The 12803-nt window shown below is 36.4% G+C and overlaps 1 protein-coding gene across 2 annotated transcripts in view; it reads left to right on the plus strand.

The window, feature by feature from the left end:
- Nucleotides 1-12803, plus strand: part of SLIT2 (slit guidance ligand 2) — a 370550-nt gene that overhangs the window by 115470 nt on the left and 242277 nt on the right. The window lies entirely within an intron of this gene.

Consider the following 12803-nt stretch of genomic DNA (forward strand, 5'->3'; position numbering starts at 1 on the left):
GTAATTTGTTGGTTCACTTAACATGGAAGTCCAGGGAATCACTGGCTTCAGGCATGTCTGGAAGCAGAAGCTGAAATGATATGCTCAGTGTTAACTCCTGTGCCTCTCGTCATTCTAAATCTCATCCATGCTTCCTCCCTCTCTTATTGCTCCTCTCTACTCTTTGTCCTTCTTTTTCTTCCTCTCTTTCTCCTACTCTTTATTCTATATCCCGCTATTTTGCTCATTCTGAAACAGGTTCTCAACACTTTGTACAACGTACAAATGATAGACATTCACAGCTCTTAGCTTACCTGACTTCTCATGCCAGAGTCAAGGAGTTCCTCTTTCTACAAAATGCATATATCAGACGTTTCTGAAAGGAATATGATTAGCCTTGGTTGACAACATTTCCGTTTTTTGAGCAATCCTACCATGGAGGAGAATAGAATAGTAAGATTGGCTATGAATAGGTCCATTCTAGTTGCTCAGAAGTAGATGAGGCAGTGTAATTGACAATCTCACCCAAACCATTTGTGACATTGGGAGAAAATTCTAGGAATGCAAAATAATAAGCACTTATCCCAGATCTCATTGTGCCTGTCATCATTCATTGCATGTGCCTATCTCTATCGAAGTCATAGGAGCTCAGTAGGGATATGAGGAAGTGAATGGATAAATGGGAGAGGGGAAGAACTGAGCTGGCCTATAAGCAAAAGAAGAAAACAGCAGTGTTTAGTGTTTTATGAGCTGTATTCAGATCATGCAGTGATATTTTAGTTGTTTGTTTTTGTTTTTGTTTTTTTAATTTTTGAAATAGGGTCTCACTCTGTTGCCCAGGCTTCAGTGCAGTGGTATGATCACAGCTCACTGCAGCCTCGACCTCCTGGGCTCAAGTGATCTGCCACCCTCAGCTTCCCAAATAGCTGGGACTACAGGCACGCATCACCACCCCTGGCTAATTTTCTGATATTTTTATAGACACAGTGTCTTACTCTGTTGCCCAGGCTGCTCTCTAACTCCTGGGTTCAAGTGGTCTTCCTGCTTCACCTTCCCAAAGGGTTGAGATTACAGGCATGAACCACTGTACCCAGCTGTTTTATGTTTTAAATTTATATAAATCCACAGTGGATACATTGTTCAAATTACAAAAAAAAAGGAAATGCGGTACAAAATGCATATTCAGAAAATGCATCTGCCATTGCTCCTTCAGAAAATAGTTGTTGCTTGCTTACTCGGTGATAAGGCATTAATTGCATGGTGCTTCATAGTTTTAGTGACAATTATTGAGATGCTTCTCTCTGTTCTTAGAGAACATCTTAAGCTGATAAAAATTAACAAATGGGGGATACATAGTTTGTAAGTAAAGTATATTTGGGGAACCTTTTGTCTTTTTAAAGCATATGAAACTATATAGTGTGTTTTCAGTTTCAGTGTATGGATATAAGAAGCTTAAGAAAATGAATTCATATATTTAGCCTCATTTATTTTAAACCATTTATGGAGACATTTGATATATTTTTAAGTCTCTCAGAAAATATCCTAAGCATAAGCAAATAACTTCAAATAAAATGTTTATATTTGGACATACTAGTTCTCTGCTGTCATCTTGACTGATTCAGAAAAGTTCTGAAGTGAAAGATTTTAGCATTTATTTCTCCTGGCTTTCTTCCATCTGCCTGGAATAACTCAGTTCACTGAAGGCTTCTGATAGGTCCCTGACCTTGGCCCCTATCTTTGCCATCAGTGTTTGGGGTGAGGAGAGAATGGGCTTTGAGGATGGTTGCCTCTTTTTCACTGCTGCACCTCCTCATTATCTCTGCAGGAAGCAGGTTGATTCTGGCAGGCAAAGCTCCCTGAGGCGGGATCCATTCAGTTCATTCTTACAGGGGTAATAGGGCTTGGGGCTCATTTCAGTCAGCCTTCCTTGGAAGAGAGAGGTCCCTTTCCTTTCCTTTTGAAGATTGATTGGTTTGCAAAGAAAGAGAGATAACACCTCTCTCATTCTCACTTTCTCTCTTTTTTTCTGTTCTTGAAACTCAATAGTTGTGTACAATAAGAAGTCTTGCTAGACAAATTGTGCCTGTGCTTTATGTTCTGTAAACATGATTCTTGGAGCTGAGAAACTTTTAATGGAACCCTTTACCTAAGCTGAAATTACTTATATAATCCAACTCTGTATTAGTTTTCCTGGTTTTTGAAATAGTGTCACAAGATAGCAAAAAAAAAAAAAAGAGAGAGGAGAGAGAAAGAATGGGAAGTGGAGATGCAAAAGAATTTCTAAGACTAGTCATTTAACAGACTGACTCAGATGAAAGTTCTCAGTAGCCCTCTGGAAAGAGAAATTTCTAAACACAACTTTTTTTGTTAAAGATAATTGAAAATAATTATATGTGTGTGTGATAAACCACAAAGATCTTTCTACATTGTGACTCTTAAAGTAGATGAAGAGGTTAATGAGGAGGTTTCCTAGCAGCAAGTTTAATTGTAGTCATGTAAAAATTACATAAACTCAGCAAAAAATTTGAATACCTACTCTGTGCAGGAATCGGAAAAAAATTCATTCTAAGTAATTCCTGTAATTTAGACTCTCAATGTAGTGGTGAGAATTTGAAAAAGTAAAGAATGCTCATGATAAAGTTTAACAGGTGCTCTGAAAGCAGTAAATATGAGGAATTAAGGCAACCTCTACTTTTGACATCATTTGCTCTGAGGAAGTATTGTATATCCTGACTTTAATTTTTTCAGGACCCTGTGCACTTACAGGATGACAGGAATGATATTTCTTCTCTCCTGAAATGGGGTTGATATTTACACATCACACTCAGACATACAAAAAGTACTGTTCTGCTTTATTTATCAATAACAAGGCCCTGTCCTCAATGATGGAGACAGAAAACAACTTTGCTAAGTTAAGCTATTTCAGCCACTACTTCTGGTTTTTATTGTTGTATTTCAGAGGAATTCAATTGCAGTTGACTAAATCCTCAGTCAATTTAAAGTTCATATTTCATGTGAGGAATGTTTTTCTCTAAGTGAGTCCACATTCCTTTCTCTTTCTTTCCCAAGATGGTCCAGGGAGCAGGGCTGAATTCCCATGTTCTCATGATGAGAGAGGGAGTTCCTTCTGGTTTGTGTGCTGTCTCTGTCCTCATTGATGTCCTCTGGGATATAGCTGCCTGGTATCTTGTGTTCTTGCCCACCGAGGTCTGGCCATTACGGGGTTGTAAGGCTCATACATGCTGTTGAGGCGGAAGTTCCTTTTCCTCTGGTTTTTGAGATTTCCATAGCAGGGGTCGGTAAACTACAGCATACAAGCAAAACCCAGCAGCTGCGTGCTAAATCCAGCCATTTAGCTTGTGGCTAAGGCTGTCAGTTTTCCTTCTACAACAGCAGTTGTGAGTAGTTGCAACAAAGACTGTATGTCCTGCAAAGTCTAAAATATTTACTCTCAGGCGCCTTACAGAAAAGGTTTGCCAGCCCCTGATCTCTCTGAGTCCTTGGATTGTCCGTTCTTTGTTTGTCCTTCCTCTTGGCATGTTTCATCTTTTCCAGAGCACACAGGAACCATTGGGTCTCCTGCACACAAACTCAGGGCAGACAGAATCACTGTCTAGGGACCTCCACATCCCTCTCCTGTGTCACTGCTTTGGCATCATGCTGTATGTACACAGGTAGCAGGGGACCAACCCTATCTTAGCCTGTCTATTGCTTGCCATATCTGGGGGTATTTGAAGTTTCTGTGTTTTAGGTTTCCACCCTCTTGCCTGAAGGTCTTTGATATCTTCTTAGAAACTCGTGTATCATTTTCTAGCTACCTTTCTCCCTTGCAAATCCCCTTTCTTCTTTCCTTGAAAGGCTTAGTATCTGGAAAAAACTTTCCTTATGTGAATGATTCTTGAAGTGTTTTCTGTACCAGCAACTCCGCATCATATGAGAACTTGTTAAAAATGAAAATACTTGGTCTCTACCCCAGACCAACTGAATAAGATTGTCAGAAGGAGAGGCCCAAGCAAGCTGCATTTTAGCAAGCTCTTCAGGTGATTTGTGATCTGACAAAGTTTGAGAACCGCCTACCTTACATCATATCTGCCACTAAAACCAGATGATCTGAGTAGCCAGGTTTCCTGCTTGATGTGTGAAAGGGAGCTTTCAAAATGTAGAAAACTTCTTTCCCCTTCCACAAAGATTGGCTGAAGTAGACTCAAAAATTCTGTTTTGAAAATTGAATATTTCATTTGATTATCTTTTTCCTTGTCTTTCTGGTCTACTAATTCAAATCCTCCCTAAGGCAGCCGATGCCTCTGATTAAACAGAGAGTGTGTAGGAAGTGCTCTTAAGGAGAAACATCCAATGCTTTAGAATAAATGCTCTTTCTTCTCTGCACTCATGGTGCACATTTATCTAAATAGCGGAATACATGCCTGAAACCAGCAACACTATTTGCTGAGTCAGAAATTTCAGCCTTAGCCTGTAAGTGAGGCAGAGACTCCAATACTGGAATCCCTTTAGATCCTCATGGACATTTCAAACTTGGCAGGTGTGAAAGGAAATTTACTGATTCTTTATCTTTCTCCTCAAATCATTCTCCATTTCCCAAATCCTTGACCTTGGTAAATGGCTATGGGGAAGTGACTATAAGTATTGATTTGGAAGTGGACTGGTCTGAATTCAAACACCAATTTCATCATCCATTAACTTTGTTATCTGGAACAGCCAACGTTTCTAGCTATACATTTTCCTGTAAAACAGAGGAAGTCCCAAATCCCATGGGTAGTTTTTAAGCTTTGGAGAAAATGTATGCCTGATAATACGATATTTATTATCCTATGCTTGCCCATTCTCAACTTCACTTAGTGGCCAAAGCACTAGGCATCATTGTGCATTCTCTTTCAGAAATGTCTTGAATTGATCATCGTATCCCCTTCCTTTCAACAGATTGCCACTGCTGATAAAGGTTATCTTCATTAGGGGGTGGCATGGTTTATTTCTTCTTCCTGTCTCTAGTTGGGTCACTCCTTGGGAGAGCCACTTATGGTTTTGTGGGTTTGGGAGTGCACAAGAACACCACATCTAAGGGGCACCATTCAGATGTTACCTGGACCTTGTAAAGATCCCTCTACACACTTACACTAATGCAGCAACACACATTCTCATAGTCACACATGCACATGTTCTCACACAGTCACTCATACCCTAACACACACTGGCCTTGATACTCACACAGACTTACACAAATGCACATCCTCATACAGACTCAGATACCACCCCACCACAAACACACCCACTCACATTCACACATTCATTTGAGTGTTGTGTATTATTTCAACAAAACAGTAAATCATGTTTCTCCAATAGAATCGGTATATTAAAACATGTTCCTGTAATCATATTGAAGAAGGACTATCTTTCTTTAAATCTTTAAAGCACATGGAGTTGTCCTAGGGGCAGCTCTGCTCTCCACTCCCATCTTTTCTTCAACAGTTGCTAGGATGATTCTATCTGAAGCCCCCACTTTTTCAGGCTCCCTGTGCCTAAGTTCCCATTGCAGCTCACGCAGACTGCATTTGTGGTCCTCTCACACAGTGCGTGGTTATTTGTGTCACCTGAGATTGAAAAACCCACTGTGATCATCACTGATAACCACCATTATACCTGGTCAAAAGGAGATGTGTAAGAATGTAAGAATTATTTTGCCTACTGCACGAATAATTAATGCTATTGGTCTGTTTTCCATATGTATGGAAATATAGAGAGAGTCAGCCAAAAATATTGTACTCTTGTATTTTTTTTAATTTGGTGATAATCCCTTTACCTATTTTAATGACAAGGAAGAACTCCAAAGAAATAGGAATGTTATAGGAAGAACTTGATGGACTGTGACTAACTGCTTTTTAGGACTATTCTGTGCAATATGTTTTTAACAAAAAGAGAGATTCCATTTATCCAGCATTATTTACATCATTCTGTTGCTGCAGGTGGATGAGAGGGTTCTCTTGTCTTTCTTATTCTTCACCCACTTTTAGAGTCTTATATTTGCTGGGTACTCTTTATAATTATTACACATTATGCGAGTTGGTTTTGAAGCCTTGATTTCATGTGATTCTTCAGACCAGTCTTAGAGGTGGGTTAATTTTATTTCCATTTCACAGGTGAGGAAGCAATTATTTTGAGAGGAATTTACCTGATATTAAGTGGTGCGGAAAGGGCAGAACATGGCTTCCAAACTAGTCTTGTCTGCTTTGTGAGCCTGTGATCTCTAGAGGTGTGATTATTGGACTTTTTTTTATCACCTTAAATTTTACAAAAAACTAAAGTGAGGAAAAGAAACCCAAAGAGAAAAGGTAAAATACTGTTTAATAAAACCTGTTTTTTGACTTTTTATTAAAAAGAAATGATTTTATGTTATCTATTGTTAATTCTCTAACTTCCGAAATTAACTTTGTCCTGTTTGTAAATTGTCTTTATAATTTATATCTTTTACTGTGTTCTATAGCATGGATCCTGCTAAATTCTGACTTTCATGCTGGGAAGGGCCGTGTTTTCCATTTTTATGATCTTTGTTGGTTTCTTTGCTCTTGCTCTTCCAATTTTGCATATGAATTCTAGAAATAACCAGATAAGAGAAAGCAAAACATAGACAAGGTGACTTTTAAGCCCACTCACAGCTTCGAGCATCATAACAAAATTGAAAGCAAGTGTATTGATTTGGGTGGTATTATATTTGTCTCTAGGGCTTGAAAAGACCTTTAATTTCTCTCTTCTTACACACCATTTTTTGTTATAAGTATGTTTACAAAGGAATAAATATCATATTTAATAAACCTAATGGAGAGAAGTTGCCTTTAAAGAAACCAACAGATATGAGCATCATGTTGTGAGCGTGTTTACATTTATGAACATATTATTTTCTCATTGCCTACTCAGTTATTTAGAAATCATAGGAGTTAGATGCTAAATGTCATTATATTTATATGTGAAGCAGCGTTTCTAATCTCCAGTCACTTCTTTCAACTTACACATCTGACTTTGACCTCTCACTTCCCCATGGCATTTCAGAGTTGTTAGGGAATTTATAATCAAAATTAGTTTGGCAGCTTAGAACTTATTGGAAGAAAAACATCACCTTATTCTGCTGCTATTATCATGCTGAAGAAAACTGCTTTTTCACTTTGTTTAAACTGTATTTTTGACTTCTAGTAGATCAATTTCTCCGTATTTCAATTTACAATTATAGGTAACATGAATCTCAATTTTTGAAATACCTAACTCAATAATGTATGAAATGGTTTATAAAATAATTTCTATTTGCTTTGAAGGAAATTTTAAAGAGATTAAAATGCTTCCATTTTCACATACAAGTTTAACTCATAAGTTTAATGGTGACCAATATTATATTCTTGGTGTAAATCCTACTAAAATTTTCTCTATCCTATCATATTAAATATATTTATATATAAATTACACACAGTGTGTGTTTTTAATAGGCACATGTATATGTGTTAGTGTTTAATAAAGTTGGTTTCTACAAAATTCCTTGGGGCTTCCCTTAGCATTAATTTACTCACTTGATAAATATGTATTGAGTCCTTTTGATGTGCTAAGCTCACTTCTAGGGACCACAAATATATAAATGACTAAGTGAGACCCAATTTCATATTCCCCAGGGAGCTCAGAATCTGCTGGTAGAAACATACCGTTCAAGAGCGATGACAGTACTATGTGGTGTTTCTCTGGTGTAGCACATGGAAGAGGCACAGTCCATCCCAGGGAAGGCTAAATGAGAAGCAGGAGTAGCTTGGAATCATAGGGGGAAAGAAGGTTTTCAGTGAGAGGAACAGTGAGCAGCTTGTAGAAGGAAGATGTAGTAGCAGAACCTGGTGATATTTTGTCTCTTAGAAATTGCTGTCATCTGTGATAGACAGTGTGTGTAGTGGCTAAACTAACACACTCTGACTCTTGGCTCGGCCACTTTTGGAGTGTAAGTCATTAGCATCACTTCCCTGTGCCTCATTTTCCCCATTTGTGCTAAAGTGGAGTTTAGAATAATGCCTACTTGATGAAGGTACAGGGAGAATTATATGCGATGACACATGCAGGGTGCCTGGAGGAATGAACACCAGGTACGAAGAGAGTCCTTCTATGTGTTTGCGAGGATTGCTGTATCAAAGAACTATGAAGTGCATGGCTTAATAATAGAAATTTATTGAGTTACTTTCTCCTGGCCTGCTGATTATTTGTGTGAAGAGAAAGACTTCTTAATGAATACATGAAGTAAAATTGTTCTTTAATCTTTTGCTTTCAGTTTTACCCTTACTGCTTTATGTGTTTGGACTTTTTATCTAGATTGTCATTTCTGCCCTTTGGCATTTAAATGGCCTGCTTTAAGCAGTCCAGACCTTTCTTTATTGCCTGAGAGTCGATAGTTTCCTGCGGTCCGTCTATCTGATAAGTTGAGTCTTTTGCTAATTGTGATCTCACAGCTCATTCCTTCTACTTTCTTCTTGTCCCTTCTTCCAATTTTTCTAGTCTGTAGTCTTTTTCCTCCTCTCTCCTTCTCTTCCCTTTCTCCTTTCCTTTCTTTCCCCTCCTTTTGTCCCTGTTTACTGCTTTGTCACTTGTTTTCCTGTTTCTTTGGCAGCGGTAAACAGGAAATGCAGCTTCAGTTTGCTACTACATGTTGTTATAATAATACTCTGAAGAAATTAATGCATGGTTTCTTTGCTGTGGCAATATAAACTTATTAAAGATTTATGTTCACTCAATATATTGATCATTTTTTCTGATAACTCTAAAAACCACAATGTCAATAAGTCACAGAGTTGAAACCTGTCAACATCACGACAGTTGTTAGATTTAATATTTAGCCTTTTTTATTATTGCTTTTGTTTCTTCTTTATAACCTCATTGAAATTCTAGTTAGAAAGAATGGAGCAGTGAACTATGAAGAAACATTAATTAATTGTACATGGCATGTGTGTATGTGTATAAGTGGATTTTATATAATTAGTCACAATTAGTATGGTTTTTAAAATTTTTAGCTTAGTGATCTAGACATTATCATCTTGGTTATTATGTTTTTAATGTTCAGATTATAAGTGGGTTAAAAGTAGGGCACACAGTCATCCATTGAATAATTGTTGAAGGAAGAAGGGTATCATCAGTCTTTTTGAGGAGTTTTGTTCATGAAGTTCTGCTGTCTCACTGTAAATAATTGCAGAAATGGTACAATGGAGGACTGATGAATCAGTAAAACATGCAGATTTCCTATAGCAAGGAATATGTACACCTGTTGCTTAAAATCTATGATTTTGTTTTTTCTGGTTTATAAATAGAGGCCTGAAAATAGTTTATACTTGAAAATATCTTAATATGATAATTTTGTTGATTATGAATAAAGAGTATTTTATCTAAGTCATATCACTTGAAGTGCAAGGGCTAGTAGAACCAGGCTCTGGATTTAGTTTTGCATTAACTAAAAATTTGATTTATGGCAAACCATTTAATCGGTCTTGACCTTGGTTTTCTCATCATAAATTGAAAGTGTTAACTTCTATGTTCCTTTAGGGCCCTTTAAATTTCATCAGTTGATATTTTAAAAATTTTAATGACCTGGTCATTACAGTAACATCTGCATATTAACCCATCAAAGGATCTAATTTTAGAGTGTAATTTTATACTTTGTAGATGTCTGAGGGAAAAAAAAGGGACAGTGTCATACATAAAAATGTGCTACATGCTGTCATTTAAAAAATATTTTGTATCACTGTTCTTCAAATGTTGAAGCATCAGGATCCCTTTATATTCTTAGAACTTGTAAGGGACCACCATGAGCTTGTGATTATGTGCAGTATAGATGCCAAATTTAGCATTATAAATTTAAGCAGTACATTTAGAGATTTATTTAGGAATTTATTCAAAAACAATAGACCCATTATATGTTAACATAAATAACATATCTATTAAAAAACCAATTTTTCAAAACAAAAAACAATGAGAAGAATAACTTTTTTTTTTTTTTTTTTTTTTTTTTTTTTTTTTAACAAATCTCTTAAGTGTCTGGCTTCTTACAAGACACTTGGATTCTTCTCTCTGCTTCTACTATATTCAAACTGTTGTAATATCACACAACATGGAACCTCTGGGAACTCCACTGTATAGTCATGAGAGATTGAGAATGAAAAAGGCAAATGACATTTCAATATTGTCACAAAAATGGTTCTAACTATAGGGGCCCGTTGAAAAGTATCTCAGTGAACCCTCGATGACCCTGGAAATCACTTTGAGAACCACCATTCTATATTTTTTTAATATGAGATAATTCTGTTGTAGAAAGTGTGACTTCAAAATTCGAAGTTTTGATGTATCTTTCAGTTACTCAAATATTCAGCTTGACTTTTAATGTTGTGACGATGCTGAAATCTCCCTGTTCGTGCATCAGTTTATTTTTCTACTGCCTATTTGCATGATGGTTAAAAATATGGGTGAAATGATTTTCTTCCCCATTATCCCCTTCAAGAGACCTTATCTTCACATATGCATGTTCTTTACTTGACTATAAACTCTGTAAGAAGAGGGAGTATTCCTGTGCAGCCATAAAAAAGGATGAGTTCATGTCCTTTGCAGGGACATGGATGAAGCTGGAAACCATCATTCTCAGAAAACTATCACAAGGACAGAAAAGCAAACACTGCGTGTTCTCACTCATAGGTGGGAATTGAACAATGAGAACACTAGGACACAGGGTGGGGAACATCACACACCGGGGCCTGTCTTAGAGTGGGGGGCTGGGGAAGGGATAGCTTTAAGAGAAATACCTAATGTAAATGACGAGTTAACGGGTGCAGCAAACCAACATGGCACTTGTATACCTGTGTAACAAACCTGCACCTTGTGCATACGTACCCTAGAACTTAAAGTATAATTAAAAAAAAGTTTAAAAAAAGGTAAAAAAAAAAACAAAAAAAAAAAACAAGAGGGAGTATTCAATACTATAGCCTATCTAATTTCTCAGGATATATGTGCTAAATGACTGAATAAAATAAAAAAGATAAAAAGAAACAAATGGAACATATTAACAATATTAACAAATTTGAATAAAATGCCAATAGAACATATTAACAGTATTCACAAATATGAATAAAATGCCAATTCTTGAGAAAATTGGTATTAAATGTCTAAATCATTCTCAAATAGAAAAATGTTATCAAAATTTAATTTTACAGTTTGTATATATGAATGTATTATATTCTCTCAGGTACAATTGAAAGAAACCCACTGAAAGTGAATGCATCAAGATTAAAATTAAATGAACAAAACCTCTAACAATATAGAAGTATATGGACTTGCCTGAAATGATGGAAATACTTCTAAGAATTAAAAACAGGAGGTATTATCAGTATTATAAACTAATAATCAGAAGCCCTATCCTCCCCTGACAGGCAGAGTTATAAGTAGGACTCCATAGGAGACAAATAAAGAGCTCATACTCATTTGGAATTGGACCACCTGGATTTTGGTGTTGATTGCATATGGCAGTTCCAACATAAACTTATTCAGCCCCTCTGGGCTTGTATGTCCTCCCACAGAGAAACTTTGTAACAATGGAAACCTAAAATGTAACAGCTGCTTACATTGAGGGAGTGAATTTCTCACTACAGAAGGGGTTTAAGTCCAAGTAGGCAGGACAGTTCCCCAACTCTCAGTTTCTTTCATTTGAGGGAGGTGTTTGGTTTCTCAGACTGCTCCCCTTAGGCCTGCACTTATCTAATAGGTGTGGTATCTGTAATGCTAAAAATTCGTACAACGAGTGGCAAAAGTTGTGCCTGGAATTTATATCCATAGTTTGTAACATTATTTTAAAAATGAAGAATAAGGAAAAACTATATTGAAAACAATTATCACAATAATGGTAGGTTTAGAAAGTTGTTCTTGTGACCTAATAATGTGGTGAACAGATTTTGATCAGTCCCTGCACCCAACCTGTATGGATATAGTGTCACTGTGATACTTATTATTATACTGAAATGCAGAGATTCATTTATAATTTGCAAATTAATTATTTATCGTTGGAAAAGGCAGAATAATTTATTTTGGAAGCTGTGTCCCAGTGACTATACACTTTTCTCAGAATTTCCTAAATGATAAAAGTGAGTTATAAAAATCAGTTTTACAAAAGGTAGCACTGTTTAGTACCATATATTTGCAAGTTTCACATGATAGAAAAAAGTAATATATTCTTTAATTGAGGAGCCACGAAATCTATCAGCATGTAAACAGGATATGACATTCCTTGTTGCTAACTTAACAACATGATTACAGTTTACGTATTTCTTTGGATAGTGGTGCTTTACTAGTAAATGACTATTTATCCTTTTGATGCACAAATAAGGGCTTAGTTTATATGTAGATGCCATAAGGATTGCTCATGGAGCTTCAGAAGATTTTGAGCTTTTTTTAATTAGGAAAATAATCAGACATACTCTTTCATATTCTTCAGAATATTGGAAGAATGTATCACCTATGTAGTTATCACATAAAATCAGTAGTTGCTAATATTGTACCCTCTTTGATTCATCTACACATTTATTTCATGAACCATTTGATCACCTGTATTTTCAGTAACTGGAAGGTTAATCTAAATATGTGATAATGCCCACTTTGGAAGACAGTTTGCCAGTTTCTTACTAAGTTAAACACCTCTGTGCCTTGGTATTTACTCAAACAAGTTGAAAACTCATACTACACAATCACCTGCATACATATGTTTGAGGAGCTTTATGCATAATTGCCAAATCTTGGAAGCAACTAAGTTACCCTTCAGT

Source organism: Macaca fascicularis, chromosome 5 (assembly GCF_037993035.2).
Source record: "Macaca fascicularis isolate 582-1 chromosome 5, T2T-MFA8v1.1".
Classification (NCBI taxonomy): domain Eukaryota; kingdom Metazoa; phylum Chordata; class Mammalia; order Primates; family Cercopithecidae; genus Macaca; species Macaca fascicularis.